We start from the raw sequence: 20,186 nt of genomic DNA on the forward strand, positions 1-20,186 counted from the left end.
CTCTCCTGCCTGACTCTTACATTTCTCTAACTAACTCAATCTCACTTAATCTGGTCTCTGACTCTCTGACTCCGCTTCTTATAGCATCTTTCTTGACTCCACCTCTCAGCAACATGAATATTCATAAACCATTACATAATACAACAAGAACCATAGATCAGATAAAAGGAGAATGCTACACCTGCCAATAAAGCCATGACAGAACAAGCACTCCAATACAGAACATGAAAAGTTCTCCTCTTCCTCCCCAACCCACCCACCGACATGACAAAATGTACAAAGTGCATATCAGGAGGGGTGAAGGCATGTTGAAGACTGTCAGAGCTTAGGCTGAGGCTCTACTTAATATGCTTTCCTGATGGACCAGAATGGAAACTGCCACTTTCTGGTCCACCAGGAATGACCCCACCCACCAGCCACAACCTAGTCTCTCACCTACTAGCTGGTTTCCCTTGCACTCCCACTATGATGCAAGTCAAAATGGTGGATGGCTCCCATGCTTGGGACTTGCCAGACAACAAACCAGGCTCCAGAGTGAGTCTGTGTGACATGAACTTTTTTTTTTCCTTTTGATCTTTTCACTTCTGTTTTACATGTCCATTCAGGTTTTACATGGTCCAGATTCCTTTCCACTGTTAGTTATGTTGTGCTTTTTGCAACAACAAAACAACAATAACAAAAACCACAGCAAAATATCTAAAATTACAGTTAAATGACCTTTCAAGATTACTCAAATCATTACTGAGATAAGGGAAAAGCCATGAACACTTGGATGCTCTACTCAATCTTCCAAATTAAAAATCTGGAAGATTGAGTAGGGGGACAATTCTATGTCTGTTGCTATCTCCACAGACAATTGGACAGTCTTGTAAGGAAAGGTTTTGTTGCACATGGATTACAATCTCCACATGATTGACGATTTTGAGAAATTATAGCTCCCAACTGCAAGGAGAAGCTGCATGTGTCTTCAGACTCTCTGTCTTCACATGAAGAACAGTGACAGACAGGGGGTGGGTGTTGCAAAAAATAACAGTTCAACCACCTTGGCAGGCCAAATTCAATTGCCTACAAAAAGAGAGAAAAAGAGAACACCTAGTATGAAAGAACTTATTCAGTTGTTCATTCTGCATAATAAACAAATACACATGGGTTAACAACGTGTCTCGGAGTTCACAGATATGTGCTAGCATTTATATACTCTACTGGTTAGGTATGACTGAGGTTATTTATTTGTGTTCCTCATCTGGCTATTATGGTTATATTCTGCCTTCCTTCTTATATTTAGACTTTTCTCTTTGTTGTCTCATCTATAACCTTTCCCATGTCACCCCCTTCTTGTTTTCCTTAATTCTTTTAACAACACATTGCTTTCTTCAAGTGAGTAAAGGTCAGGGCTTGATACTTATAAGTTTCCTACTATCTAACATGGCAAGCTAATACAAAATGGCACTACTTATGCTAAGCATGGCTAGGCATAAGCATGAATGAAAATAAATTTCTTAACATGGGGGCCAGAACTCTCTCCCGGCTCACTGTTTCTGCTTTAATCCTTTTCTGAATCCTGGATAGGTTATGTGTGTGTGTATGTAGGGATGGGCCAGTAACAAAGTCATAGTAATGAATGGCAGGTATGCAAGTTGTTCCAAGCTGTGCTTTAGAAAAAAAAAGGAAGGAAGGAAGTTGAATGTTTTTTTTTTTTTTTGCAGTTTCTCACAGTGACATCATAGTCACCAGTGTAACATGCATTGTCTTCTGAGCTATAATATGTGACTCAGTTATAATATGTGCCCCAACCTTATCCAAATAGAGGACATGCATTAGTGACCACCAGGTATGAAAAGGCCTTTTATTTTTTTTCAATTCCCAATTTTGGCTATTACAGTTAATGAAGTGCCATTTTATAATTAGTAGGTATTGCTGTGCCCATTTTCCTTTTCCTTTGATTACAGCAATTTTTCAAAGCCTGTTTCACAGACATCCTCTGCTCATTAGTAATCATTGTAATGTCTAGTTTAAATAGAATTAGTTATGCAGTTCCTTTACTGTACTTTACTATCCTCTAGTTCCCATTCCAATTATATAAGAAAGCTTGCTTAGATTATCAAAGTGGGCAAAAGTACTGCAGCATTGGGTAAGCACAATTCATCCTGAAAGGGATGGAGGCTTTCCAGTTTCAGCTTCTACCTACAAAAACCAGCATCTTCAAAATTATTTCCATAGACTTTCCAGGAAATAAATCCTTATGAATTCCTTACTCGCTGCAGGTTCGCCTGACATGTTGTGCTGGCTGTGTTTGTGTGCCACAGAAACAAAACAAATCAAAAAGAGAGTGAGAAAATATTTAAATTATATGTTACACAAATAACAAAACAACAATGGGGGGAAATGATGTCTCAGGCACATATGAGAACTATTGGAGAATTATTGGAGAATTGTTGGCCAAAAGGAGATTAAAAGGGAATTTAAACAAACTGGATGACATTACAGAAAACTCAATGGGCAGAGTGAGAGAAAGCTGAACACCATATTTATTTATTAATTAAATATCAAATTAGTGATATAATCATTATCGCCCGTTGATGCAAGTGCAGATTCTCATTATAGCAGCAAATGCTGTTGTGGATCTCCTCTTGTTTCAGAAATCTAAACAGATAATGTTGTGCTCATAATTGCAGCCATCTCAGTAAGTGCCAACACTGACAAAACATTCTCATGGTATCGGTTTTTAAACAATGGAAAGGTTTTAAATAGCCAGTTCATGCAGGTAATAATAATAAAAAACATAAATACTCAACAGTTGTTCACTTTTAAGTGAATCATGTGTAATTTCTACATTCTGATAAGTGCATGAGGGGTGGTGGAATCTGGAATTGTACTACATTCATCTTGCTGTGATTAAGGTGTTCTGATTTTTGCACTGTAACATCACAAAGACTTTGTAGCAAGGAAAAAACCACCAGAACAGTCATTTGTTCCAGCTATTCATCAACAAGAAGCTAGAAAAACTGCACCAGAAATTTTGATGCAATTATACAAGGAATTATCCTTGATTAAAGCTTAAGTGGGGGGCTAGCTATTAATAGTAGTTGCCAGGGAAAGTCCTTGACATGTGCAATATTATGGCTAGATGGACAGCTAGCAGAATAATCCTATGGAGCATATGTTCTTAATCTGTGGTCCATGGACCTCGGGGGGCTATTATGTCTTCACAGGGGGTCCACAAAGGCTTGAAGAAATGTTATGAGATTTTGCAGTTAAAATAAAAAGAAAGAAAGAAAGAAAGAAAGAAAGAAAGAAAACATAGAACAAAATCTTTAGTTTCCTTGCTTGTTTGTGTAAAACATGGCTTTTTCTAACCTACCACCTCCATTAAAAATAGACAAAAGTAAAAAATTGGTTATGAAAATAACTGTTTGATAGCAAGTAACTGATATTTCTGCACATGATGAGAACATGTAGGTGAGTAACACTGAATGGCTGAGAGACAGCACGTGACATTTCTTCCTACTGAACAGACAGAAGCCGCAGGAAAAGAGAGTCAGAGTTATTCAGTGTCAGTGTGAATGAGTGTTCGGATAGACATTGTGAGTGTGTTTCTTCTTCTTTCTGCTTGTAAAATCATTTGGTTAATGTCAGGTAAAGTGAATTTTCAATATTATTGCAGTGAATTTCATAACAATGCATTTTGGCAGAGCCTGTAAAAGAACTGATGCTGTTGATGAGGGTGCATCCTGTTCAAAGCAAAATGAAGCTTCTTCCAGTCATCTTAAAAAGTGAAGTTTTGAAGACCCTTCATGAGGAACTTTAAATAAATGTTTGATGAACTTTATGGGTTTAAGTCTTGAGTTAAATCTTGGTGGTCCCCAGCAATAAAAGATATTTGAAGGGGTTCTGTATAAAGATTAAGAACTGCTATAGGAGAAAGGAAGGACCAGACCCAAGCCATGCTTGCCTGGTAAAGAGAGAAACTGGTGGGGCATCCTTTCTCCCTTTTTAATTTCTTGTTTGCACCCTTGTTTTCTTTTTGCTATTGTTCATTTTTAAAATCTCTCTCATTCTTCGAACAGGAAAGATATTCACTACTCTAAATCCAGGGATATTTATATTTCTGTACAATTCACTACTCTAAATCCAGGGATATTTATGTTTCTGTATAGGATAATGAAAACCGAATTGTACATACAAGCCTTTAAGGAGTCAATCCAGTATATTCTTACTTAAGAACATAGGGATGCGTGAGAGATATGTGTGCACAGAAAATCCGAACGTGGGAGAAAAATAATATATTCCATCCCTTTTCTTATACTTTGAAACCACTTTTGGTTTAATTACAAAGGTCTTTAGAAATTAGTTCAGAACTGAAAAGTGCAAATGGCTGCATCCTTCAGTTAAGTATATTTTTATCTGTTCCTCCACTGCAAATATTACCTACATGTGCCTTGATAAAATGCTGATTTTTAAAAAGAGAAAAAAAATTAATGTGGTTGTCTATTGAACTGTGTAAGAAAGTCATTTTGTGTGTTTTTCTAATGCTTGTGAACACTACTATGCATAGTGTGCATACTCTCCATCACACCATCACATTATGGTGCAGAAATTATAACTGACTTTTAACAAAATGCTACATAATACCTGCTGGTAGGTAGAATTCAGTTAGGGCAAAAGGGTGAGCTAGGCGTTAGATAAAATAAAATAACTGGTCATGCTGTCTGCCTTATAGAAACAATAGCTGCAAGCACAGTTTGGAACACTGTTTTTTTTTTGTTTGTTTTTTAAGGTTCTCATTACTCACTACTTTGTCTCAGTGCGTATTGCTACCCTTATCTGCAAAAGTAACCATTACCATTACTTCCACAGTCTTTGGAGAACAGAAATGTTCACCAGATCACTCAAGTGGCCCATTCTGTTTATTGTACTTTGAAAATACTGTGATAAACACATGTGTAGTCCAACAAATTCAGAAAGTTCTCACTTGGCTAGAATTCAAGAGTCATGTATTTCTTACAAGTATTAATTTGAACAAATTGAACTGTTGCCACACAACGCCTTTCTGTAACACCTGGCACCTTTCTGAGTATCTTCAACAGGATAAGCATCAGGGATTAAACATAACATGAATATTAGGTTGAGTGCCAGGTTGGCTGGACAAATTGTGGGATCACTTCCTAAATGATGTTTTCATGTTCAGAAGCAATATATCTCTGACTACAATTAATGCTGAAGCATAAGGGTGCTTCTAATTAGGGATGTACTAGGGCTTTCAAAGGTTTTAAGTTTCCAGAGCACAGCAGGGCCACTTGACCATTGCCAATGTGATCCAAAGTGAAGTGTGGGAGCCCAAATTGTTGCTCAAATTGAAGTAGGCCTCAATTGAAGTAGTTGCTCAAATTGAAGCAGAGAATATTGCTCTGGCACTTTGGGAATTTAAAAAACAGCAATTGAGAAGTAAAAAAAAAATGACATTGGAAAGCAAAAGTAATGATGTAAAAAAAACAACAACTAGAAATCCCAAAGCAGGAGATTGATGACCAAAGTATGCCTATGCTTGAGAAAATAGCCACAAAGGCTCTTAGGTCTGCAGTAATTCTCACTATCAGCAACTTGCCCATTCCCCAGGTCATGTCATTATCACCAAGTTGGCCCACAATATCAGGGAGCACATCCAGAGTAACCTGGGAGGCCAATTCCAAGAACCCATCCCAGAACATGTCTCTCTGTCCTCCACTCCAATGTGGGCCACACACCAAGGCCCAAGTTTTGACCCTAACTGTCTGATCGGCATATTTGGCTGCCCAGAACACATAGCTGTGCCCACACAACAGAACTTGAATACGTGACAACAGCATTCTTGAACCTGCAGTTACAAGAAGAAAACACAACATGCTAATATCTACAACTGTGGCAGAGGGCATACATAAGAACAATACCTATGGGATGACCATCTCCCCACAAGGCTTCTGCTAATCCATGGCCAGGCACTTGCCATTTGTTAAGTGCCCAGTGTTACGGTTGGCTCACCTGGCTGTATGGCTCCTGTCATCACCACAATTCTGTCTCCTGGCCTTGTCTCTCCCACACTGCCTATCTGCATCTCCGTGTCTAACAACACCATCCAAATCTCTCTGGATATTTGAGCTGGTGTTGTGGATCCAGTAGGCCTCCTCTCAAGGGTCACCATTGCTGATGATCCACCTGAAGGGCCAGGACACTCGCTTTCTAGAATAGCAATTTGAGACAGCATAATGCCCCCCAACCTTTGTGCTTTTGACTCCCTGCATGATCTATGAACTCTAGATGCGCCAGCTTCCTCCCTCACTTGCACCATTTCCCTTTCGAAGTTCCTGAGCTTCTCCCATATGGCTGAATAATCCTGCCACTCTTCATCCTCCCATGGCAAAATCATTGGAGAGGATCATGCTGGTGCTTTGCGTTTTGCTGGCTGCCTACCTTTACTGGCCCCTTTCCCTTTCTTAGGAGCCATCGCTCAGTGCCAGCCCTCAATGGGTTCACCTAGTGTGTTTCCCTGTCTTGCACCTTCTTCACCTTCTCTCACTGTCTCTCACCTCCTTCTTCTCGCTGTCTCCCTCTCCCCCCTCTCTTTTATTTTATTTTATTTTATTTTTTAAATTATAAATTCACCCCTCCACTCTCTTTTCCCCTTAATCGTTTATTTCTCCCCTTTTTGACCCTATAACCCACAGTCAGGGGTCTTCCCTGCTAAAAGCTACCACGGCCCACCCAGCTCTCCCCCTTGGGCCTCTCTACCCCACGCTGGCCTGTGTACTTTATTATTATTATTGTATTTATTTATTTGTTTGTTTCTTTTCTTTCTTTTTCTTTCTTTCTTTTAATTATTTTTAAAAAACCACCCCAATCTCTCATGCCCCCTGCTCCCCCAGGGTCCCCCAAACCATAAGGGATGTGTTGCTGCACAGCTCTATCTCCAGCTAAGTTCCCTCCAGTGCTGATCAAGCCTTGTCGCAAAAGTGAAACTGCTGAGGCTCCAAGGCAGCACTATCTTCTTCTGCAATCAGTACAGGTAAGAGGACAACCCAGGCACAGGCAGCCTACTAACAGGCTCGTCTAAAGCCCTGTCAGTTTGCTTTTTCTCTCAAGGAGTCTTGCCTTTTCTCGTCCGCACTTACAATATAATTATGAAAGGAACAATTCCCCCCCCCCCGGCAATTTACTGACCCTGGAAGAATGGAAGGTTGATTCAATCTTGAGCTAGCTACCTGAATCCATCAGAATTGAATTCAAGTTGACTTGAACACAGTACTACCATTTAACCACTGTGCCATGAAGCTCTCCACTTGCTGTCTCTGTTGCACACAGACCTCCTTCTTGCATTTTCCTTCATGCACTCATGTTTGCTTACATTCTTTCTCCCTCATGCACATGCACACACTCATTGTCACTATCTCTTGCACAAGTGGATGGGGGAATTATCTCCAAAGATATTCACTAGGAATTTCTGTGTTCGGAGTGAGAAGAATAACAGGTATGTTTGTTTGTTTCTTGTTTAACTGCTTTTCTATTTATATTGCCACCCCTTGACATCAATTTTAACATGATGAAATTCATTTTACAAAAACAAAACTTTTAAATACAAAAACACTCTTAAAAATCCAGGAGAGTTTAGACTGAGAGACCAAAACTTTAAAAACACAAATTATGTAAAAGGCTTATATGAAAAAAGGGGTTTTCATCTAACAATTATAAAATCATAAGGGTAGTCCAGGCAAATGCCTCTGGGGAGCATAGAGCAGACACCAAACAGACACAGTCATGTTTAATCCAAGGAAGTTTCCTATATATGCATCAATGCTGGCTTCCATGTGCACTTCTGTGGTTTTCACAAGAGGAACCACTTTGTGATCAAGTGTTTTGTTCATGGTTCCTGTGTCCATTCAAGTGCTACAGATGTTTTTGCCTTGGGATCAGAAAACCTCTCACATTTTCTGTTGGTCACTTCTGATAATTTTAAAAGCTTCAAGTTCTTCGCATCCTGAATATGAAGAAAGAAATTCATGAATTTGGGTGAATTTGGGGTGTGTGTGTGTGTGTGTGACATAATTTTGTTGATTACATATCCAGCCAAGGAACTGTGCAAGTTATCATCTATCTGCATCAGACAAATTCAATAGTCATGAACCACATGATACTGACCTGCCATATTAGTGGTGAAGATTAGCAGGGTGTTAGAAAAGGAAGCTAGCAACCCTAATTCAGCACCAAGTGAACCCTCCAACATAGAATTTTAAGAGGGCTTGGTCAACACATTTTAAGAGGGCCTTGATCAGCTTTTTTTAAACCACAGGTTCTTTCTCTACCAAATATGAATTAATTAGTAAATATGAGAAAATTAAAACAGCATTTCCATTCACCCCTAAACATATATGTCACAAAACAATTTTTAAAAAATCAGTGGTAAGCTAGTAGAAAAAGGAGTGGTGAGTTCTGCAATGACAATCCATTTTTGACGGTCCTATTCTGAAGGCATACCATCAAAGCAGGTTGGACTGTAAAACTTTGGTTGATTTGTGCACATATGTCCTCCCCTAAAGTACCTACACACCAAGATATCAATGAGACCTTTGCACATTCAGCACAAGGTCCTGTAGAGATGCTTACAGTGCTGTCATGAGTCCTAATAAGTATAGTAGCCCTCCCTGCTTTCAAATATAACACCTTAATAAACATGTGTGCACAAAGACAGCATGCATGTACCTCTGGATGATCAGCCACATTATTATATTCAGCCAGGCTGTGCTGGTCTATCAGGGTGTGTCTTCTGATGCAGATGGGCCTCCTGGCTTCAACATTTTCTCCACAAATAGTGGTGCAATTGCCTCAGTTGTGGTTGTAAGGAATAAACACATCCAATTCTCATGCAACTGAATAAACAAAAGTCCAGATAAGCTTTAGCAACAGTATTAGACTGTTGGAGTTTTCCTTTCTGCTTGATGACACTGAAAAGGTAGAAAAGAAAACCTGCTTGTTTGCTTTCTTCTGGACCATGACTCTCTTGAAGTGAATTACTTATTATTGAACTACTGAGACAAAGATGCATGAGGCACTGTCTCACTGATTTGTTTCGTTTCACTCTAGAGACAGAGCAAATATACAGCTGCTTTGTGCGATAGCCAATATGAGACTCGACCAGCTATCAATTCTTTGTCACAGGTGTTGACATGGATAAAGCCTCACTCAAGTTTGATCTTCAGTTGTGAAGGAACTTCCCCCTCCTTTTTTTTGGTAGAACACCTGTCTCCCTCACTGGGCTTATTGAAGTCCAAACGATTCAAGTTCACTGGCTGAGGGAAAGAGGATCTGGATATTCTTTAGAAGCTTATCAGGGCTTCCTCAGTGAAACGAGGTGTAATGGAGGACGCACGGTCTGAAAGCTTTAATTGACTGAGCTATTTGGAGTACACTTCCACATTCTGGCAAGTATCTGGAGCATGCAGGCATGTTGGAATAAAAGGATAGACCTCAGTCTGCAATGTGCAGTCCAGACAAATGGAGTGTGTCAAATCTGGATGCTTTATCATAAATAATGGCACAGGATTGGTTCCCTGGGGCCATGTGATTGCCAAGCTTAGGAAGAATCCGAACTGCAAGTGCTAGTATTGAAGTTTGGACTGCATATATTTACCTTCTTTGAAAAGAGGCTCTGACAGTACAGTTAAAGACCTGGTGCTTAATCATAGTGAAAATTCTGTTTTAGCCCCATAGCATCAGACATTATAGATTTGCTATGCAATACTATACATGCAGAGCCTGAAAATTATGTTCGATTTTTTTGGGACAACAGTTGTCATTGTAGTCAGGTGCCATGATGGCCTGAAAATTCTGGGTATTGTGACATGAAAAAATAAGCTTTCCAAAATTCTGTAGATATATCTTCTCAGAAACTCCTCTTACATTTAGATGGAGTTACTCCCACACACGTAAGTATAGAATTGGAACTAAGTAAACTTTATAGCCTTAGTGATGACTAATACAATAATCCTGCAAGTGTCACAATGAATGCTATTATAGACAGTAGTTTCTCAATACCATCTTTTTGGGGAATATGAGTGGGAGGTTGCTGCTAAACCCCTAGTCAGGTTGTAGTCATTTTATAAATATCTGGTTGACAAGTATAGGAACAGAATGCTGGACTGGAAGGGTTTGGTCATCTGATCAAACTATGCTCTTTTTATGTCCTTAAATGCAAACATTTTTAACTACTGAGTACAAGGATTTTAAATTCTGAGTACAAGGTCATGTGAATGGAAAAGTGTAATACTTTAAAAAGCTACCTGAGGATAGAGTATGGCTCCTAACAGGACAAACTTTGGGACACCAGAAACTGCAATGGTGAAACAACAATAGCTTCATCTAGTGAAGTGCTACATGCTGTGAGTAGCAACCGTTCACTTACCTCTGTTTCACTGCTCATTTGGCTCCCAGCACCCTGCTGGAAAGAAGGGGTCCAGTTTATCTGGATACCCTTGTCGAACCCTCCATGGGGATCAGTTTGGGATGAGAACCTCTCCCCCTGAGCAGCTTAGTGTCCTCTAATGCTCACCAGCAGAAGCATGAACTGCTCTGAAAAGCATCTTCTGATTGGCTAGCTGAGTGCCTGAGGAGAGTGACATTGAGAGCAGACCTGAGGAGGGCAGTTACCACTCAGATCGACTGCAGGGGTATGTAAGAAAGTCCAGTCAAGTCTGCATCATTGATCTTCAGCTGGAGAAGGAGGAAGGAAGAAGCTGGCATAGATGAATTCACTGGATATACATCTGGTGTTCCATATTCTTGTTCCATGCTGTGTCTGTTGTCTTGTTTGGTTTAACATCTTGTGTGACATTTCTTCACCCTGGGGTCAAGACTCTGTAGTGTTCGAAGAACAGCTGCAAGAGTACACATAGTACAATAAAAAGAGAACTCCAACAGAGAGTGGTTTGTATTGCTAACTGTGTGTTTGTTCTTGCCGAGAAGAAGGGATATTGGATAAGGTGGTGTCCCATCAGCCAAACAGCAGGACTGCACCTGCATTTGATGTCTGTTGAAAACAAATGATTCAGCAGGTATGTAGAGCCTCACACAAGCTAGCCTGGAGGTGAAATTGGAGACACACATCTGTATGCCCAGTGGCCCATCCAATTAATGGCAAAGAACAGCATTCATATTTCATTGCACATTCCAATATATACCCAGTTTGAGTCTATATGTTTCTAACAGCTAGATTTTTTTAGACATGCTGCCCTATCTTCATTTGAGACCATGGGGTAAGAAAGCAGAATATTCCCCAGAAATAAATACAGGTTTCATACATCCCATACTACAATCTTCCAGGAAAGATTGAGTGCTATTCTGCCTTGTCCTTTGTCAAAGGAAAACTGACATTTCAACTCTTTGATTATGAACAAGTTCTCGTGAAGAGCATTGCAGCTTTATGGTTGGGAAATAACTACCGGTGTATTCTTTTCTTGAGGAAAATATTCAATCCCTCATTTACCAAAATTAATGGGTGCTCGATCTACATATACCTACTGCTTTATGGATGCATCATCTGGCCTCAAAACTGGTCTGAAATAACAAGGCAACTGTAGCTCAGTTCAGGTATTATATTAGCTGGTGTTTGGCAGAAGATTAGGCTCTCCGCCTTGAGCATCCTGCACCTTGAGGCCCTTCACATGTCGATGGGGACCAGGGATGGATTTGAGATGATGCTGGTTTACCGTGCTCCCCAGGACCCAACACTCTCCTTTCCAGAGCTGTTGGGCTTCATCTCAGCGGTGGCGCTGAGGTCCCCCAGACTAGTTATCCTGGGTGACATGCTAAGGTTGGGGCCACAGGCCCAACTTTTGAGTTCTTGGAAACCATGGCTTCCTCGGACATGTCCCAACTTGTTAATGGTCTCGCCCACGTAGTGGGTCACACATTAGACCTGGTATTCTCAACAGTTCAGGCAGAGAGTGGACCGATTGTGGTTGACTTGGTATCAGTCCCCTTGTCATGGTTGGACCACCACCTAATAAAATGTAACCTCACAGTGGCACTCTCCCCTACGGGGAGCAGAGACCCATTAAGATGGTCCACCCCCACAGGCTATTGGATCCTGTATGATTCCAAGATTCAACGTAGAGGATAACAGCTGATCCTGTTGGCGCTCCTGTCGAAGCTCTAGTGGATGAATGGTATGCGGCTGCCACCAGGGTGGCTGACAGGATTGCTCCTAAATGCCCCCTCCACTCTCATCCCAAGCCAGCTGCCTAGTATAATCAACAGCTGTGGGGGATGAAGCATAATAGTAGGAGGCTAGAAGGCATTTTCAGATGGCCCCCGATGGTAGCTAACTTAAATGCCACTAAAATTGTGTCAAATGTTTATTTAGCCAAAGTGAAGGCTATAAGAAAATCCTACTTCGCTCGCCAGATAAGTGAAGTTCAGGACCACCAAGCAGAACTGTTCTGTATTGTATGCGATTTATCTAGAATTGGTCACAGTGACAGGCCTCCCAGTAGCATCTCCTGTGACCAGTTTTTTAAACAAAAAGTGGAGGCCATTGGCCAGAACCTAGGTATCTCCTTTTTATCAGTGGATCGAGCCGAGATGTCCAGCTCATCGCCTTGTCCAGGAATTTTCACACAATTTCAGCCTGTGACTTCAGTTGAGGTTGACAGAATCCTTGATCACTGCAGGGCCACCATCTCCTCACTAGATCCTTGCCCAACTGAGTGGGCAGGGGCTATTATCAATGGGTCTCTCCTTGAGGGCAGGGTCCCCTTTGCCCTCAAGGAGACACTCATTAGGCCTATCAAAAAAACCACCCCAATTTGGCAGTTGATGATATTAACAATTATTGGCCAGTTGCCAATATCCCCTTTATTGGCAAGCTGGTGGAGAGAGTGGTGGCCTATCAGCTTCAGGCTCTCCTGGAGGAGACAAATGCCCTTTATCTGTTCTCGTCCGGGTTCAGGCTGTGTCATGGCACAGAGATAGCATTGGTCGCCCTGCAAGATAACCTCTTGAGGGTGGTCAACAGGGGCAAAATGTCCTTGCTGATCCTCCTCAGTGGTCTTTGATACATCAACCATGGTATCCTCTTGGGGTGCCTCTTGGGCTTGGGGATCAGTGGTCAAGCTTTGGCCCGGCTCTAATCCTTCCTGGAGGACCATCCTCAGAAAGTTCAGCTTAGGGTGATGTTGTCCGCTCCACGGACTCTCAGTTGTGGAGTCCCGCAGGGGTCAATCATCTCCCCAATGCTATTTAATATCTATATGAGGCCGCTGGGGGAAGTCATCAGGAGTTTTGGAGCTTTGTGTCATCAATATGCAGATAACACGCAGCTCTATCTCTCCTTCCCCCCTTCTGTAGTGGATGCTGTCCTGTCCCTTGAGCGCTGCCTGGATGTGGTGCTGGGATGAAGAAAAACAGACTGAGGCTGAACCCGGACAAGATGGAAATCATGTGGGTGGGGGCCCAAGTGTCTGTGGTCTGTGTGCTTCCCTATCTTTTTTTGGGGTGCACTCTTTTCATGAAGGATGAGGTTTGTAGCTTGGGCATGCTTTTGGACCCATCACTATCAATGACATCTCAGATAGTGTCTGTGGTCCGATCCACTTATTTCTACTGAAAGCAGATCACCCAGCTACATCTCTACGTTGACACCAGGCCCCTCACCATGCTGGTCCATGCTCTGGTAGTCTCTAGATTAGACTACTGTAATGTCCTCTACCTGGGACTGCCCTTGGGACTCCTACAGAGACTGCAACAGGTCCAGAATGCTGAGGCCAGACTTCTGAGTGGGGTTAGAAAATGCCAACATATCTCCTCCACCCTGGCCATCTTACACTAGCTACCTGTCCATTTCTGTACCAGTTTCAAGGTGATGGTGCTAACCTATAAGGCCTTAAATGGTTTGGGACCTCAATATCTGGCCGAGCACCTCCTTCTAGTTAAGTCTGCCCATCCTATAAGATTGTCACAGGCAGGGCAGCTGAGAGTTCTGGCCCTGAGAGAGGCTCAGAAAACAAACAACCACTAGAAATTGGGCCTTCTCGGCGGTAGCACCACAATTATGGAACTCTCTTCCGCCCGAAGTCTGCCTGGCTCCTTCACTGGGCACATTCAAAAAGCTACTAAAATCCTGGCTATTTAGACAGGCCTTTCCTGAATAAACTACACTATACAATAGTGTCCAATAATATAACTTCTATCATACTGCCATGCTCCGTGTTTTTATTTTCTTCTATGCTTTTAATTGTATTTATTGTATTATAATTTTATCCTTACTTCACTTTATGATTTTTGCTTTTCACCCCTATGTATTAATGTTGCCTTTTTTCTATTTTGTTACTCTGGGGAGTTTTTGTGTGTGTGTGTGTGTGTGTGGTTTTTTGTTTGTTATTTGTCCAGAGTGGCCTTGGCTGCCAGATGGGCAATGAAGGAAGGAAGGAAGGAAGGAAGGAAGGAAGGAAGGAAGGAAGGAAGGTTGCTGGGGAGCACCATGGTTGCTGTGCTCATAGTTTCAACATGGAACCTGAAGAGGAGAGGGCTCCTGCTCACAAGTAAGCTCTGCATGGCAGCAAGTAGTGAAAAAAGCTGGGTTTTTGTACACATGAAGACTCAAGAAGTGAGCAGCCCCCTTTCCTTTTACCATTGAGCACCGAAAGCAGAAGCAAAACATTGACAGAGGGAGATGGGGGTCGGCAATCCCTTCTAACCATTGAAGAATGCTGGCTAACATAAAGCCAGAATGGGACTTTTATTTCCATGGTGACCTTCTGTCAGAAGCAACAATATGCCACTATTCTGTGAATATATCATAGACCTGGCAGCCAAATGTCTTAGAGAAGAACTGAAAGACTTCTTTTGCTTAGCAGATATATAACCGTTCTTGCACATACTTAAGAAGCTAAGTTTGGAGTTCTTTATTCTGCTCCCACTTTACAAGTAACAGCATTTAAATGAAAAGTTAAGACTGTGAAAGCAGCCAGGATTTTCTGTCGAGTGGGATGGGAAGACCCGTGGGAAAACTGATTATGAAACTTTGACTGCGTTTGCTGCCAAAGGCACCAGAAATATCTTGAAGTCATTACCAATGCTGGGAAGGGGCTATGTGCAAGCGAGGGTGAAATTGTTTTAATGAGGTTTGAACTCAATTGAACATCACTACCATTATTTAATATGCATGGGTTGTGTATGAGAACTTCACACTACTGGTTGCTATGAGAACTTCACACTACTGGATTGCCAGGATTATCAGAGAGACGTCTTACAGCAGGAGATATCATCCCTTCTCTGCAGTACATTCCATTTCCTGCTCTTTGCCACAACCTTTGTTTCTAACAGTGAGAAAAAAAATGCTCATTCACTTGCTGTGAAGTTGCACCAGGAAATTCCGGTCTCATCGATTTGAGTAGCCGCATGTAAATTGAAGTGCTTGAAGTTCTTCCTACAACCCTGCGGGCGGTGCTGTTCAAAGAACTGCATCAACAGGCAACGAGGCAATCTTTTTCCTGATTCAATCCTCAGCTTCCAACATGGGGTTAAGGTGTAAAAAATAATAAAACAAATAAAAATAAAATAACAGCTGTGCTGCCCAGGGGAAGAAGCTTTAAAAATAAAATAAAATAAAAACTAGTCATGGGGGAGAGGCTTTGCTGGACACAGTCTGGGCTGGTGCTTCCCCATGTTTGTGTGCATGCTGTTACCTTAATGAGATAAGAGGCTAGAAGTGAGGAAGAAGGTTTCAAGGTTCTTTGAGTGTGTGTGAACACATCTTGTTCTCCCTTTCTGCATTAGTTGAAGTGATCATATGCTTGAACTGATGCAAAAGGATTTGATATTTTAAAAAATAGAAGATTCCCTGGCGGAAAAAAAAAAGCTATAGTCTGGGCAGACTCCAGACTGATTCTCATTTCCTGGTGCATTATCTGATCAATGGGGAACAAAGCAAATGATCCTGACTTAAATCCATTTTCTGCAATTTTTGGTAATGTGGTCACCCACTCTGTCTCTGTTTCCCTCTCTTTCATCCTTCTTTCCTAGCATTTCTTTTTATCACAAGATAAAAATGTGATCTGTGCCACCCTATAGGCCACCTTGAATTCTCTAGGTACAAAGTGAGATAGTCATGAAATGAATGAACTGGCAACCAAATAAGTACAACATTTTTTAAACACCCAGCATAGTTAGCTTAATTCCAGATCTTGCACAAAGTACGAAGGGGTGCTGATAAGTATTGAAACTTTCCCAGAAAAAAAATGAGCTAGGAACCTCTAACTGCCACACTATTCTACAGGAAGTCAACGCACTTGTGACATCTGTCCCTGCAAAGAAAATTCTTCTGACTGCTTGTGTAACCACTCATTTGCAGCATTAGTTGCCTCCAGAACATTCCCAAATTGTTGTCCCTTTAGGTGTTTTTTGAGTTTGGGGAACAGATAATAGTAAGAAGGAGCCAGGTCAGGAGAATAGGGTGGACGGGGCATCACTTGAAAGCCTAAAGGGGTCAGTTTTGTCATTGTTTCACCTGCAGTGTGTGACGAGGTGTTACCATACAACAAGATGACACCTTTGGAGGGCTTTCCTCAATATTTTTCCTTGATGTTTTGCCTCAACTTCGTCAATAAAGCACAGTAATATTTTGCATTGATGGTTGAACCCTGTTGGAGGTAGTCCACCAGCAGAACTCCCTTCTTATCCCAAAAAACTGTTGCCATCTGGTTCTACACTGACCTTTGTGCTTGGAACTTCTTTGGCCTTGGGGAACCACTGTGCCTCTATTTCTTAGACTGTTCCTTTGCCTCAGGATCATACCAGTAGATCCATGTCTCGTTACCAGTTTGCCCAGGAAATCTGACTCATTTCTTGCAAAATGTTCCAAAACAGCCACAGATGACTCCACACATTTTCTCTTTTGTTTGGTTGTCAAACCTTTGGGGATCCACTTTGCTGCCAGCTTTCTCATTTCCAAGTTGTTGTGGATAATGGCACCAACTTTCTCACATGATATTCTCAGATATATAGCAATACTTTTGGCTGATATTCAGCGGTCCTCCATGATCATGTCATGGATGGCTTTCACATTTGCATGCACAGAGACAGAAACGGGCCTTCCACTGGGTTTCTCACTTTCAACACCGAAATGGCCAGTTTTAGAATTGACAACCCAACATTTAACTGTTGCATATGAAGGGCCACTGTCACCCTTAGTTTGTGACATTTCATCATAGATCTGCTTGCAACCTTTCCCTTGGAGAAACAGGAACTTGATTATGGTCCTATGCTCCTCCACATTGAACTTTTCTGGAGGTGCTGCCATGTTCACTTTGGACATGAGCATGAAAGATAAGTTAAAATCATAGGTAGTTGATTTTTGCACCATTGAATACAGACAAATTGACCAATATAGTGTGTAATTTATAGCTTCCTAGCTCATTTTTTTCTGGGAAAAGCTCAATACTTATCAGCACCCCCTCGTACCTTACAATGTCTCCAAAATATACATGGCTTTTGAATTATCTATAGTGGGTTTCGCATGAAATATAGTGCCACACTCAGGAAACAGATGTTACCAGTCTTATGAACTGCTATCCTATAATCCCTTTTCTGAGAGTGTGTTGCATTGCCTTCTGAATTGGCTTGTGTAAGACTGTTAATTATACAGATGTTAACTATGTAAGAATAGGGTTTTTATTGTGCCCCTAAAAAACCCAACATAGTTCAAGGTTTTGCAGAAAATTTGGCTTCATCAGGCTGGGAATTGCCACTTCATGGATATTTTTATGATAAACATTATTGATACATATATCTACATTTTTTCTGCACTGTCCATGCAGAGGCAGTGCCCGGACTGCTGAAACAGAATTTTCTCCATGCAAGCTTGCAATTTGTTGGTTTTTTTTTTTAGTGATCCAATAAAAAGTATCACCCTTGTGATTGGGTTCGGTACTCTTTTTGGGCAACTCTTTGCTTTCGGTGGGAAATAAAACTGGAGACTTTTTTTATAAGCTTCAAACTGTCATTTTTATTATTTCCACTCTCCTCCAGCACATTATTCAATGGGTCAAAACCTCGCAGTTCCGGCAACAGGCCATAACCAGGGGCTCAGTGGGGAGTTCGCCCATGACATTCCCGATACATCTGTCTTTGAGGAGGAGTACTCCTTAGGGCACAAATGATCCCACAGCATGAGTGTCTCCCCCAGCCCCTGTCATCCGGCTTATCATAGAAATGGTTGTGGGCAATCTCCATCTCTCTCTGAAGCTCTAACTCACGTGGTGCCACAATCACGGTCCACTCCTGGGTCAAGAATTGTGCAGGTCTTCCTCCCTTCAGGTTTGGGTCTGGCAATAGAGATTTTCCCTTTAGGTTGGGAAAATCTCTCTACAGTCTTGGCTCTCCTCCCACACTGACACCTCTTGCTCCTCCCCTTTTCCCTTCATGTCCTCCTCCACCAGACAGATCTCTACCTTTCCCGCCTTTTTCTCTAATTCAATTTCCTGGATCTCCTTTGTAACTGTCACTCCTTTAGTCACCGTCTTTTCCACATTCTCATCATCCACTCCTCCTTCTACAGCCTCTATCACCACGGACAGCTCACTCTCGCACACTCCTCCTTCACAACCCTACTCTTGCATTTCTGTAATCTTAAAAACCTAATTCTTTCTGGACAAAGTTCACTATATTAGGCTGAAACCCTGGCTATTTATTATTTTTTAAATTGCAGGTTTCAATTCATATTTTGAACGAAATACTGAATAATCCCTTCTTTCCAGCTTTGGTAAGGCAGCCATAAAGAAGTAATGGAATCGGGGGGTGGGCAAAAACTATTAAAAAAAAAAGTTCTTACATAACAGAAATTCTTTTGGGCAAAAATCCCATTGCACAACCAAAGTGAACTTGTTTCCTTCAACTTGTTACTGTTACATGAAGCCATTCTCAAAAGTTATTTTGACATTCCCTTTGAATCCTTCACAGTATTCGATCCCCTGCTATGGCAGGTTTCCGCATATTTCCAGTCAGCAGCTCAGACAGCCTTTAGCTCATTCCATCTCTAAAAGAACATGTAGAAGCTGTAGGGCTCTCCTTTTATGTTCAACAGGATAAAAAGGGCAAAACAGCACAGAAGGTTTTGTATCCTAATGTTTTTCTCTTTTCATTAAGGGAGAAAAATACCCACATCTCCTTTATCAATGCTTTGCTATTCTCCAGGAGCAACACTGGTCTGATTGTCTGTCATTCAAGTTGATGATGTATTTTCCTCTCAAATGTCACATGCCAGGAGATGCTTCTGAGCATCATAATGAGGATTCTAAGTGGTGCACTGAAAGCATATTTGGATACAGATAACCATGACAAGGGGAAACTAGAAGGCAAAGGCAAAAGGCCATAGTTGTAGCCCTATCATAAGACTGGGTGAGATGATATCCTACCATTGCCACTGGAAACTGGGGAAGGTTCTATGGCTTCTTCTCAGAAAATAACTCAAGAAATTGATCTGAAACTTGCCAACACAGCAGATATTTGTTTGGAGGTTGTCCATTTCAGTGTTAAAGGACTTAGCTTAGTGATATAGCACCTGCTTTGTTCACAGAAGTTTCCAGGATCATTCTCTGGTATCTCTAAATAGGGCAGAAAAAATATGGCTGTAAATTGGTCAGTGTCCTGAGCTATATGGACTTGCAGTATGAGTCTGCTTCCTATGTGCCTTTGAAATGCCCTTCTGTCATTATCAATGGGGTCCCAAAGTTGCTCTTACTTATCACTGAATCATAGAATCATAGAAAAGTAACATTGGAAGGGGCCTACAAGGCCATCAAGTCCAACTTCCTCCTCAATGCAGGAATACAATCAAAGCATATCTGCCACGTGATTATCTAAGTTTATCTCCAGTGTTGGAGCAATGAATGAGAAATACATTTGCAGTTAGATTGTTTTTATGCCCCAACATGGAGACTTGCCCTGTCAATAGTATTCATAGTGACAATTCTTCTTGGAACCCCAAAGCTTTATCTTCATATGAGTTTGTTGGTGACTCTAAAGAGCATCCACCATTTTAGAGCACTTTAGAGTTCAAGTGATAACCTCCCCCATCTGCAGCAAACTTAATCACTCTTACAAGTTAGGCACCATTTGTGGCATGTGTATATGATTTTTAATACTAAAATAGAAAGGGATGAAAG

Source organism: Pogona vitticeps, chromosome 4, assembly GCF_051106095.1.
Source record: "Pogona vitticeps strain Pit_001003342236 chromosome 4, PviZW2.1, whole genome shotgun sequence".
Taxonomy (NCBI): Eukaryota; Metazoa; Chordata; class Lepidosauria; order Squamata; family Agamidae; genus Pogona; species Pogona vitticeps.